Genomic DNA, 13892 nt, shown 5'->3' on the forward strand with positions numbered 1-13892 from the left:
GGCTTTGTTGGAAATGACCACATTCCAAAAAATGAATAGAATATAATGTTGATGTATTAATTTATTAATTCATTCACTTGCATTTCCAAGTGCCTTCTTAAATGTAAAAATACAGTTATTCTGATGCACTGGAATACATTGCGTGGAAGGGTGGTGAAAGCAGATTTGATGGTAACCTGCAAAAGAGAAGTTGATAAACTTAATGGGGAAAATTTGCAAAGGGCAGAGAAGTGAGACTAACTGGAGTATTCCTTCAAAGTGGCAACATCAGCATGATGGGCCAAACAGCCTCCTTCTGTGGCTGCTTTTCATGGTCGCAAAAGAAATGTGTATGGATGATATAATGGATCCGTTCCTTCGGAATATTTATTTATAAATAAATAGGGAAGCAGACACGGTAGTGTAGTGGTTAGCGTAATGCTTTTACAGCGCTAGTGACCCAGGTTCAATTCCGGTCGCTGTCTGTAAGGAGCTTGTACATTCTCCCCGTGTCTGAGTGGGTTTCCTCCCACATTCCAAAGACGTCTGGGTAAGGAAGTTGTGGGCATGCTATGTTGGTGCTGGAAGTGTGCCGACACTTGTAGGCTGCCCCCAGAACATACTACGCAAAGATGCATTTCACTGTGTGTTTCGATGTACATGTGACTAATAAAGAAAGCTTATCTTTCCTTATCTTATCTGAAGCATGAGACCACCAGGCAGCATTTATTTAACATAAGATAAAATATGTATTTATTAGTCACATGTACATCAAAACACACAGTGAAATGCGTCTTTTTGGTTATTGAGAATGTGCTGAGGGCAGCCTGCAAGTATCACCACGCTTCCGGTGCCAACATAGCATGCCCACGACTTCCTAACCTCTGCATCTTTTGAATATGGGAGGAAACCGGAACACCCGGAGGAAACCCACGCAGATACAGGGAGAATGTACAAACTCCTTACAGACAGCGGCAGAAATTGAACCTGGTTCACTGATGCTGTAATAGCGTTACGCTAACCACTACACTACCACGCCACCCTTGTATTTAAGTACACTTGTACTTACATACATCTTACGGAAATTCCAAAGTTATCATTGGTACTGAAAGTCGAATACAGCTTTGAAACTGAACTAAAGAGCATTGACTTTAAGTAGAGATCCAGACAACAACATTTTCAAGTGATAGCAAAGATTATACCAGCTTCTCCCACACTTTCATCTCCCCAACTGATAACCAAAAATATGTCTGAGCTGACTGCAGGTCTTTGACATTTTTATCTGAAGTTAGAATATATTGCACACAACCAGCATTTCATGCAATAACATTTCAAAATGGGAGAATGGTTAAAAAAAAACATGAACTATAACAACAAGGTGCAGGTGGAGCCAGCTGTTAACAGAAAAGATGTCTCAAAAATGTGATCTTATTGAATGCTGAGATCAAAGAAACTCTTTGAAGAATCTGCATGAGGATATCAAACAGCAAGTTATATATTTCCCATATTTAGTGCTTGCCCCAGCATTTCTAATTCAGTAAATAATGATTATTTTTGTCCTTGTACCTCTGGGACAAGGTGTCTGGGATGTAACTGAACTGACAGGAATGGTGATGTGTTACATTTTGCTGTTTGCACTCTGTCCAACTGCTTTGGATTCAGATATAATTGTAAGATTGAGCAACATATAACATTTCTTGCAATAACAAGAGGTTCTAACTTTAGCACTGTAAATATGATGCTTTTTCTATTCCTACTTAAAAATAGATAACAATTTGTCTATATTTCTTATGTTACAAAGATTAGGATTAGGTATCTCCCTAGAATTCCCTGTCCTCTCTGTATCTGTTGCAGATTTTTTCTTTATCGTTGCAAATATCAGATCGAATAACCAGGGCAGTGCCTTGTGGGTAGAAAAATATTTATTGAATAAACGCAGCCAACAATTTTTTGGTCAAGCATATGGAAAGGAAAGCCAGTTAACATTTCAGTCAGTGGCTATTCCTCTGCTTCCAAGGAATGGTCCCCACCCTGAAATGTGAAGTGGTTTTGTCTTTTCACAGAAGCTGCTTGACTGACTGAGTTCTTCCAGCATTTCTGATTTTGTTTCTGATTCAAGCATCTGCAGTTTTATTTGTTTTCCATTTTGATCAATGTTTCCTGATAGAATTATTGCTTTGAAGTTACAGCTGCAATCTTAAATTTTACCATATAGGCAGAATAGTAAAAAGGAATAGTTTAAATAATTTTATATCATCACGTAGTCTTCACTTGAACCATAACTCTTACTAAATTGCAGTCTTAATCCTCAACCAAGTTAATAGGTCATATCCTTCCCTTTGTTTATAAGCTTCATCATGCTGACATTAGCATCAGGCTTTTTGCTTTTGTTGCTTATTCTTCATTAGGAAACAAACAAACTGATCTTCACAATGACAGTAGGAGTTTGTGTGAATTATTGATCAGAAGCAGGAAACTGCAATGACATTAAAATTAGAACAAGACACACATGAGTACTTTGATAAGTGCATTACTTAGGTTGTTTTTCTTTCAGGACAAATATCTACTGAAGGAGGGGTAGTTTGTTATACACTGTGAATTTCTACTCAAAATCATTTTTTAAAAAACAATGCATATGTGGATATCCATTTTGATATATGATTGAAGCAAAGTCATTTTATAAATTAAGATAAATTAACCAATTTACTCTGAGTTTATCTGTGCATTATGAGGTGCAAAGAGAACAGTTGATAGTAAGAATAATTGAAAACAAAGACATCTAATGGCAACGCAGATCAAATGATTAAAATGAAAAGAGCTTTTATTTATTTAGTGATTTTCACAATATCAAGAAATATTTGTTTATCAATGTTGTTGTGTGGAAAATGCAGCAGATGCAGTGACGTCCCACTCCCATAATGGTACATAATGAGCTCCCACAACATAAGAGTGGTGAAAGGAAAGGGATTCATTTTCATAACGTTGGTTAAGTAATAAATATTGGCTGGACATTGGTGAGACCTTCCCATGTTCCTTTCAAAATAATGTTGTGAGATCTCTTACCTCTATTTAAGAAGAATGACAGTATTTCAAAAGCAAGAAAAACGGAGAAGAATTCCAGTTTTGAGGATAAGACTAAGTATATGCTAAAGCAAGCGAGGTTTGCAATTGAATGCAATGGGAACGGAGGGAGGGAAAACATGATGAATTTTCAATAATGTACTGACCAAAGAAGCAATGACAAAGTGGACAGAAACAAATGATGGAGAGATTGCTCCAAAACTGCAACTGAGAGAACAGACCAAAGTCAGTCATGCAGCTGCCATCATCAGAAAAGATGATTTTAGACCAGATAACCAGCAATTTGTAAGCAGAGTGAAATACTTGCCATTAGACAATTATGAAATCAAATGACCACACCCCCCAAAAAATGGCCAGAGACTCCTTTTCAATGTATGCATAGTTTTTCTCACTGGAAATGAGGGTGTGGGGCGGCACATACAATTGGCAACTCACCCACTTCATAACTGGAGGAGTTACTTAATAACTTGTAATGTTTTGTTAAGTTGTAATGATCCAGAAAAAAATTATTACTAGACTTTGCTCACCATAGAATCTGGGCTCCGATTTGAGTGACAGCTTATAAACAGGAATTAATAAGGTGGGCAAGTCAAGTAAAACTTACAAATAGCTTTGAATCTTTCCCAGAAAAGAGTGTAACTCAGTAATATGGTCTCTGTGACATCCAATATCATTACCATTTACTCCTGTGCAGGTCTTTGCCTATTCAAGTCAATTTAGAAGCCCAACTAAACCACCCGAGCCTGCGTAAAAGCATATCTTGGGGGTCTCATGCATTTTTTTGTCCATTACTTACTGAAAGATTATTGGGTCCATCCAAATGACATATGGCAACTGGGTGTAAGCATATGCCCTTATGTGTTTACATAACTGTTCTTGAATCCACATTTATCTGCATATAAGCATGAGACAGGTCCAGCTTACTAAAATATTGAGAACCCTTCAGCTTTGGAAACAAATTTTGCAAGGTGTGTATCAGGTACTGTTCATGATCAACAGCTCTGTTCAGACCTTGTAGTCCCTCCATTAACACCATCTTGTCAGCTATTGTGTTCACCCTACTAGTGAAGTTGCCCAGTCACTATGTTGGACCTTCAATAGTGCCTTGCCAATGCTATGATTTGTGGTACATCTAGCCAGTTCTTTCCCATCAGTATTGACCATTTCATGTAATTGGCTACAATCATTTGAAGCTTCCTCATAACACCCTTGTACAAACAGTACATGATAATTTACCCAAAATTTGCAGGACCTCCCTAGAAAACACCCGCAAAACCGTGCTGCTGTTTACACATGAAAGACTTAACAACAGTTCATGTGTGTCGTGTGACCCATCAATGAGTGATCTGCACCTGTATCAGCTTCCGTCCTCAGTGATCTTAGAATGACTACCACACTGCAGGCCTGCATTGACCTCGGCAGAGTTACCATTAATTTCTGAGGCTGCCTTGTGTGCTTGTAGCATCCCAGTCTGAGTGCCTCTCCAGATCTGCTTTAGACCATTGCAGTCCTGGTCTTTCCTGCCTTTCAGGCTCCCATGACTGAGGAATTTCTGGCCAAAGACACGTTTCTGTGATCACATAACCTGCCACTGTGAACAAGAGAAGACACCACCATTACTGTTCTTTTCTATGTGGCCAACACCTGCACTCATACTTTTGACCAATATCTCCATGGCAGCAGCCATCCTCAATGCTCCCTCAAACATCACACTATCAATGCAAACAGCACAATTTGAATTCTCCCATTAATCAATTTACTTATCAACCAATCCCACTGCACCAATTTAAAAGATTCCTAGAGTTGTACTTTTTTGCCAATGACATTAGCCTGACCATACAGTCACTAACCATCTCATATGGGCTCAAGTTGCACATACCAAATATGTAACCCTGAGGGTGCTGGTTTAATATATCCTTGTAAGAGAGCACTTACGCATCTCTGGCCTACTACTCCTTTCACATATGATGGCATGTCTCTGATTTGAGTCCTCACCAGGGACTCAACATCATTTGCTCTCAGGGATATTGCCACTTATTCCAGGCACAACTGAGACGACTGTGGGGCAGACACGGTAGTATAGCGGTTAGCGTAACTCTATTACAGCGCCAGTGACCCGGGTTCAATTCCGGCCGCTGTCTGTAAGGAGTTTGCATGTTCTCCCCATGTCAGTGTGGGTTTCCTCCGGGTGCTCCGGTTTCCTCCCACATTCCAAAGATGTACGGGTTAGGAAGTTGTGGGCATGCTATGTTGGCGCCGGAAGTGTGGCAACACTTGCGGGCTGCCCCTAGAATATTCTACGTAAAGATGCATTTCACTGTGTGTTTCGAAGTACATGTGACTAATAAAGAAATATTATTGTACATTTCCAGCTAACCAACATATTCACCGTCCACTTCTTCCATCATTATTCTCACTAGAGTACCTCATTCACTTAATCTCACATTTTAATATTGCCTTCCTACTTCTCCAAGCAACAACATCCCAAATCCATTGCCAAATGTATTCTCTGTATTTTGTAAAGTAAGGGACAAGGGTAGAGCTTTTAACCAAAAATCCTTTATTAAACGTTATCAGCACTCAAATATCAGGAGCAGCTGACACAACAACATATATAAAAGTCATACCACACAGTATGCATAGTTCTTAAAGATGGATATACACTTGATATATACCACAATCATAAAATACAGACAGCAAGGAATCATTAATGATATTCTGGAGAAGCTACTTTACCAAAGAATGGTGAGATTGCAGAATTTACCAGTACAGAGAGTAATTGAGGTAAATAGTAGATGTACATAGGGGAAAGATATAGAAACATGAGAAAGTGAAGGCAGTGAAGTGTCTCGTTGACGAGCTGCATGATAAGTAACGGGAGAAGGGCAACTTGAGTGGAGCGTCATCACTGGGGTGAAAATGATGGACTGAATTGCTGTATATCCTATGGAAATTTCAATTTCTTATCTCAATGAATAAATAAGTGTAAAGCATTTTAAAACATAAAGAGAGAAAATCTACCAACAGCTTTGTCTCAGTGTATTTGAACACTGTTAATAAACTCAAGGGTTTGTATGATTAATTGATATCATGTGTTTTTAAATTATACATTAGTTCTTGTGCTGGCAAACCAAAAGCCATCAAATATGAGATTTGAAAAGATGCTTACAGAGTTCTTTGCAGTAAATTAATTACACAGAGATGCAGAATCTCAGGCATGTCTTTCAGTAAATGCATTCATGTCAGCACAAAATATTCTCAAGACAATATCATCTAGGATCAAATCCAAATCCAATTTTCACATGGGTTATCCAAAATCCATTTGAATTAATTTGCCCTGGATGATAACATATTTGGATCTTTTATTATTTTCTTTAAAGTAGGTTTTGATCATCATCCAATCTAACTGTTTATTTCTGTATTGGGCACCTTAACTCATGAAGCAAATCATTCACAACAGAAAAAAAAGAGATTTGATTTTTCTTTATATTCAAGGTGACAATTGTAATTTTCACATGCAGATAATGCTTACATCAAACAAGGCATTCATTTTATGAGATACATTTAGAATTTCTCTTCTATCTTATTCTGAGCAAAGTGTGACATTTTTAATTCAAATATCAAAGATAACATTGACCATTTTTGGGATTTGGTTTTAGAAGGATCTTAGGGAAGTGGTTGTAAATTCATAAAGCAAAGCATTATTAAGTTAACTCAGTAATTAGTCTCTAATTAATTATTTCTTCTCTTCTGCCATACTATTATTTCCAATCCTTCATGACCTGTCATTACCATATATTCTGCAATTCTAACTTGAATCCTTTCAGACAGGTTTTTGTCCCTGCTATCACACTAATATGGCCTTAATCAAAGTTACAACTAACATTTTGTTCATAAAATATTCATTGTAATTTTGATCAGAACCACAGATTATGGTAAACTGTTTTTTCTCATGTTCATCTACCTGTTTACAGCCACCAACACAGTTGACCACACCATTTCTTCAAACACCTCCTCAGTTGCTTTGCTGTATGGGTCTGCCTTTGCTTAGTTCCAATATTCTCTACCCAGTCCCAGCAAGAGAATTGCCAGCAATAGCTTCTCTTCCCTTTCTGCACTGGGAACCCCCATGGATCACCATCTTCCTCCAGTACCTTCTCCTTATGCACTACAGAGACTTAAGCGTAAAAGCTTCAGTGGACAATCCAACACAGAGCTGATGCTGCACTGCTAGAGCTGCCATCTTTTACCTAAAATATTACAGTAGGAGACATAAAAGATCCTATGTCACCACATACTGGTGTTCTGGATAATAATTATTCCAAAATCAACTTTACTACAACAGATTATCTGATGATTACCACTTTACAGTTTGTAGGAGCTTAACTGTGCAATGTTTCCTATGTTACAATTGTGATTTCACCTCGAAAGTATTTCAAGGGTCTCCCTAGTCCAGATGAAGGGTCTCGACCCAAAACGTCAACTATCCATTTCCCTCCAGAGGTGCTGCCTGAGCCGCTGAGTTCCTTCAGCTCCTTTCTGTGTTGCTTCAAGGACTGAAAAAAGCTTTGGCACAAAAGAAATATACTAAATTAGCCTCTCATTTCTTTTTTACATAGATACATGTTATTATTGTAAGTCTGCACAGCAATGCCAGAAGTTAATGTGAAAATTCTCCAGCCGTTGCAAGAAGAAACCAATCCATAAAGTTACCTCCAGTATTCAATACTATGCCTCATCCTCCACTCTGAGTGCACTTTTACACATTATCTTCATGCTGCTTGATTCCCTTGGTATCCAAAAATCTACAAATCTCAGTTATTAATATACTTGGAACAAAGAATTTCAAAGACCAACAGTCCTCTGAGAGATGAAATTTCTCCTCATCTCAGCCCTGAATAGTTGATTCCATTCTGAGACTATCCACTCTGATTCAGGACTCACCAACCAGTGATAACATACTCTCTGCATCCAGTCTGTCAATCCCCTTGGAATATTTTATGTTCAATGAGATCACCTCTCATTCTTCTAAACTCAGACAATATAATCCTGACTATACTGTTACAAAATTAATGAACTTTACAAATTTTACTGGCTTATAATGAATCATTATTAAAAAACCTATTAAAAACATGAATTCCAGCATCCAATCCTCAAATTTCATCAAGTAGAATAATGAGTAGCATGTAGCCTTTCATTTCTATTCCCAGCTGATACTGTAATTATAATAAGCATCCATTCAGAACTTAAGCCAAACTCAAGATGAAAGAACATCTAAGTAAGCAGCTTAGTATAATGTTTCAAATTATTCACAATAAAAATAAAGCAATCATATGGTTGTAAGTTGTGCACAGTTGGGAATTAAATGTGCTGTAGTCTTGAACCAACTTGACAGCAAAAGTTTCATATACAGTATTTTAGAAATGATTTTATTCTGCTTACATCCTATCAAAAAATTGGACTATATTTAGTGGTACAAGTATATTTACAAACTAAAAAATTATTCTGGTTTTTATTTGCCATTAGTTCTTATTTGTGAAGAAGTGTGTCAGAAATTTGTACAGAAACAGGCAAGTAAACAGCTTTTTTATTTCTGTAAAATCTAATAAAAAGCCACATTGATGTATCAATTGCTGGTTCCAGCTAAGGATTTCAACTTCATTAAAATACCTTTTTTGGGATTTGAGATATATTCAGATTTTCTTCTCAGGACAAAGAGGGGAGAAAAGCAGATTTTGAAACCCTATTTATCCCATTAACATATGTTGTATTATGTTTTATAATTTCATTGTTTCACATATAATATGAAAATACAGACATAAACAAGTAGTGTTCTGAAAAATAAAGATTGAATTCTGTCAAGCCTAATTTTATTAGATGAACCTACTCATGTCCATGTGTAAGTCACACACACACCATCCACCCCCAACACTCATTTATAGCTCCTTCAAAAACACCTTACTGTAGATGCATACAACAGATTTCACTGCAGTTCAATAATAAGGTATTAATTATTATTTTTTGTTTACTAGTTATCATAATGAAGGATAGAGTATGAAGATGGAAGCTCTTCTTAGCCCAATGGTTTGATCATAAGATTCTGAAAGGGATAGACAGGAGAGAAATAAGTAGGTTGCTTCTTTGGCTTGAGAAGCTAACAAAGGGACCCACGTCTCTGGATAGATCAAGAGGGTGGATGAGGGGAGGACAGTGGATGTTGTCTATATGGACTTCAACAAGGCCTTCGATAATGTCCCTCATGGCAGGCTAGTCTAGAAGGTTAGATCACCTGGGATCCAGGGGGAGATAGCAGATTGGATTCACAATTGGCTCAGTGGTAGGAAGTAGAGGGTGATGGTCGAGGGTTGATTCTCGGACTGGAGGCCTGTGTCTAGTGGTGTGCCACAGGTGTCAGTGCTGGGACCTTTGTTGTTTGTAATTTATATAAACAATTTGGATGTGAATGTACAAGGCATGGTTAGTAAGTTTGCAGATGATACTAAAGTAGGTGGTGTTGTAGATAGTGTAGAAGATAATGAAAAATTACAGGGAGATCCTGATCAGCTAGGTATGTGAGCTGTGGATCGGCAAATGGCTTTCAATCCAGTTAAATGTGAGGCATTTCATTTTGGGAGATCAAATCAGGGTAGGACTTATACAGTGAATGGTAGGACCCTGGGGAATGTTATGGAACAGAGGGACCAAGGAGTGCAAGTGCATAGTTCACTGAAAGCGGCATCACAGGTAGACAGGGTGGTGAAGAAGGTGTTTGGCATGTTGGCCTTCATCAGTCAGGGTGCTGATTATAGGAATTGGGAAGTTTTGTTGCAGTTATGTAAGACATTGGTGAGGATGCACTTGGATAATCGTGTACAGTTTTGGCCACTCTGTTATAGGAAAGATGTTATTAAACTGGAAAGAATGCAGAAAAGATGTACCAGGATGTTGTCTGGACTTGGGGACCTGTGTAATAAGGAGAGGTTGCATAGACTAGGACTTCATTCCTTGCAACGTAGGAGATTGAGGGGTGACCTGATAGAGGTATATACGATCATGAGAGGCATAGACAGGGTGAAAGTACATAATCTTTTTCCCAGGGAGGAGGTGCTAAAAACAAGAGGGCATAGGTTTAAGATCAGAGGAGAGAGATTTAAGAGGGACATCAGGGGCAGCTTCTTCTCGCAAAGGGTGGTGCATGTTTGGAATGAGCTGCCAGAAATAGTCGTTGAGGCAGGCACATTAGCAACATTTAAAATCCATCTGGATAAGTACATGGTTAGGAGGGGTTTAGCGGGCTATAGGGCACATACCGGCAGTTGGGACTAACTCGCTGGGCAACACAGTCGGCATGGACGAGTTGGGCCAGAGGGCCTGTTTCCATGCTGTATGACTCTATTGCTTGATGACTATATGACTCTGTAAGGAGGTTGCCTATTTAGTAGTAGTCATGATGATAGAATATATATTTTCATGGCAAAATATTCAGATTGCTAAACCTTGATAGTTAATAAGGCTCTGGAAGCAATCAGACATCACAGACCATAAGACCATAGATCATAAGACCATAAGACATGGGAGCAGAATTAGGTCATTCAGCCCATCGAATTTGCTCTGCCATTCGATCATGGCTGATTTATTTTTCCCGCTCAACACCATTCTCTTGCCTTCTTCCCGTAACATTTGACACCCTTACGAATCAAGAACCTGTCAAACTCCCAGTAACTTGGTCTCCACAGCCGTCTGTGGCAATGAATTCCACAGATTCACCATCCTCTGGCTAAAGAAATTCTTCCTCATCTCAGTTCCAAACGGACGTCCTTCTATTCTGAGGCTGTGTCCCTCTGGTCCTAAACTCTCCCACTACAGGAAACATCCTCTCCACGTCCACTTTATCCGGGCAATTCAATTTTCAGTATGCTTCAATGATATCCCCCCTCATCCTTCTAAATTCCAGTGAGTACAGGCCCAGGGCCATCAAATGCTCCTCATACATTAACCCTTTCATCCCCAGAATCATTCTCATAAACCTCCTCTGGACCCTCTCCAATACCAGCACATCTTTCCTTAGATATGGGGACCAAGACTGCTCACAATACTCCAAATGTGATCCGACCAACACTTTATAAAGCCTCAGCATTACATCCTTGCTTTTATATTCTAGTCCTAATGAAATGCATGCTAACATTGCATTTGTATTCCTTACTACCAACTCAACCTGCAAGTTAACCTTTAGGGAATCCTGCACTAGGACTCTCAAGTCCCTTTGCACCTCCAATTTCTGAATTCTTCCCCCGTTTGGAAAATAGTCTATGCTTTTAATCCTTCTACCAAAGTGCATGACTGTACACTTCCCTACACTGTATTCCACCTACCACTTCTTTGCCCATTCTCCCAACCTGTTCAAGTCCTTCTGCAGACTCCCTGCTTCCTCAACATTACCTGCCCCTCCACCTATCTTTGTATCATCTGCAAACTTGGCCACAAAGCCATCAATTCCATCATCCAGATTATTGACATATAACGCAAAAATTAGCAGACCCAACATCAACTCTTGAGGAACACCACTAGTCATCGGCAGCCAATCAGAAAAGGCCCCCTTTATTCCTATTCTTTGCCTTCTGTCAGTCAGCTGATCTTCTATCCATGCTAGAACCTTTCCTGTAATACCATGGGCTCCTAACTTGTTTAGCAGCCTCATGTGCGGCACCTTGTCAAAGGACTTCTGAAAATCCAAGTAAACAACATCCACTGACTCTGCTTTGTCTATCCTGCCTGTTACTTCCTCAAAGGCTTCCAACAGACCACTCATCCCCCACCCACAACTTTCCCTGCTCAGCCATCAGACTGCAGATCGAGACATGATGACATCATCTGGCCCAATTTGCATATTTAAAGTTGGACCCCACCTCCCAGGCCTCAATGCACTGTGTAATGAATTGATCTGTATGATCGGTATGCAAGACAGGCTTTTCACTGTACTTCAGTGCAAGTGACAATAATAAACCAATACCAATACCATGCAAGGGTACCTCAAATGTTCAGGTTAATATGGGGACACAGTGGGGGTGGGAATGGGACCATGGATTCAGAGGACATGTAATTCTCTCCAAAATGACCTTCTGTCTAGTTTCCATCCAATGGAGCCAGTTATAATTGGGACCAGAACATTTCTTTATTCACTGTAAATTAGCTTCTCTCATCTAACCAATTTCAAGGTTTTTCTTAAGTCCATAATACTTATATCTGACCCAGTAGAGTTCATGTATCCAAAAATATCTGTTTGAATTAAGGTCATTATTTTCATAAGAAAACAAAAGACATTTGTACAAAACTGTTAATTTCTTGCAACCACAGTGAGCCCCAAAATGTTAATATCAAAATAATCTAGATTTACATTAACGAAGAGGACATCAATCAGTAATGTTGAACAGTTGATCAGAATATTCAGAATGACACATGGGCAATGGACCAAAATCCCTGCCACAGTACATGTTCATAGTTTAGCCCCCAGTATAATGTAAATTATTGAGTACACCGAGGCATAGAATTTCAACAGCTAGTTGTTTCGTGCTTGAATATAGATTCACAGGAAATGAAAGTAAGCTATTATCTATGCAGAACATCTATTGAGACTTTATGTTTGTGAAGTAATAAGGCATCTCATATCACCAGGCTGCACCACCCATAATGTAAGGAGGGAATGGGCCATGCTGGTCAAATCATAAGTAATTTATGTATTGAGATATATCACCATCTGTTTCCTGGTCTGTGCATATTGTTCATCCATTATAAATTTCACATTTAGATGTTAATTTTGTGTCACTGAAATTTTGTGCTATTTCACAGAGGTCTGCTTCTTCATGTAGTAGTTAATTTTATATTTGAAACAGTCAATTCACATGTAAAAACTAAATACTGTTAATGCTGGAAATCTTAACTAGAAACAAAATTGCTGGAAATATTAAGCAGCATCTATGGAGAAAGAAACAACATTAACGTTTTGAGTGAAAGACCTGATAATAGCATTTGTGGTATTTGTCTTTTATACTATTGGATAGGGATGGGCTGAAGGCTAGTCATAGAAAACAGTAGGGCAGATGCAGATTGTGCAGCAGTGTGCTCCAGATATCTGTGTCTAAATGGTACCATAAGGACATCAGGAATATACCAGAAATATGTGCACATCATATCCTTGCTCTTTCCTTTAATTTCAAAGGTTAACTTTATTCATAAAAAATATAAAGAAGAATTTCAAAAACTGCATGGCTTTATTTTCACAGTGTAATTCAGACTATAGATTCATAATGTAATAGGGTCTATGCATTTGCAGTTTTAGCACATTCTATGTACAAGCCATCATTACCACTTATGCAGGCTCTTCAAACGCTTGAGAGGCTTTTACACAGGACCCAGTTCCTCAATGTCTAGTGGCAACAGTTCCTTAGACTGCAGTCTTTCCTCATAAGGCTGCACCAAGTTTCAATGCATTCCTTAGCACACACTCCTGCAAGAGAAACAAAGGACTGTAGATGCTGGAACCTAGATGGAAAACCCTATGATGCTGGAGGAACTCAGCAGGCCAGGCAGCATCTAATGGATTAGGCAAGGATTCAGTGCAATGCACAAACATGCAAAGGGAGAGTGGATAACCTGGCCTCACTCTGCCACCATTGAATCCAGGGGTATCCTGCAAGTTCTGTAAGCTACTGAGCCAGGAGGACACTTTGTACCTGGCACCTCAACTTTACACTGACCGTAGTTGGTCCATTCAGTGTGGCTCCATTCAGATGAATGAGATCACTAAATTTCCTTTAAAGGAGGTAGGTTTCTGT

The sequence above is a fragment of the Pristis pectinata genome, chromosome 15, assembly GCF_009764475.1.
Source record: "Pristis pectinata isolate sPriPec2 chromosome 15, sPriPec2.1.pri, whole genome shotgun sequence".
Taxonomy (NCBI): Eukaryota; Metazoa; Chordata; class Chondrichthyes; order Rhinopristiformes; family Pristidae; genus Pristis; species Pristis pectinata.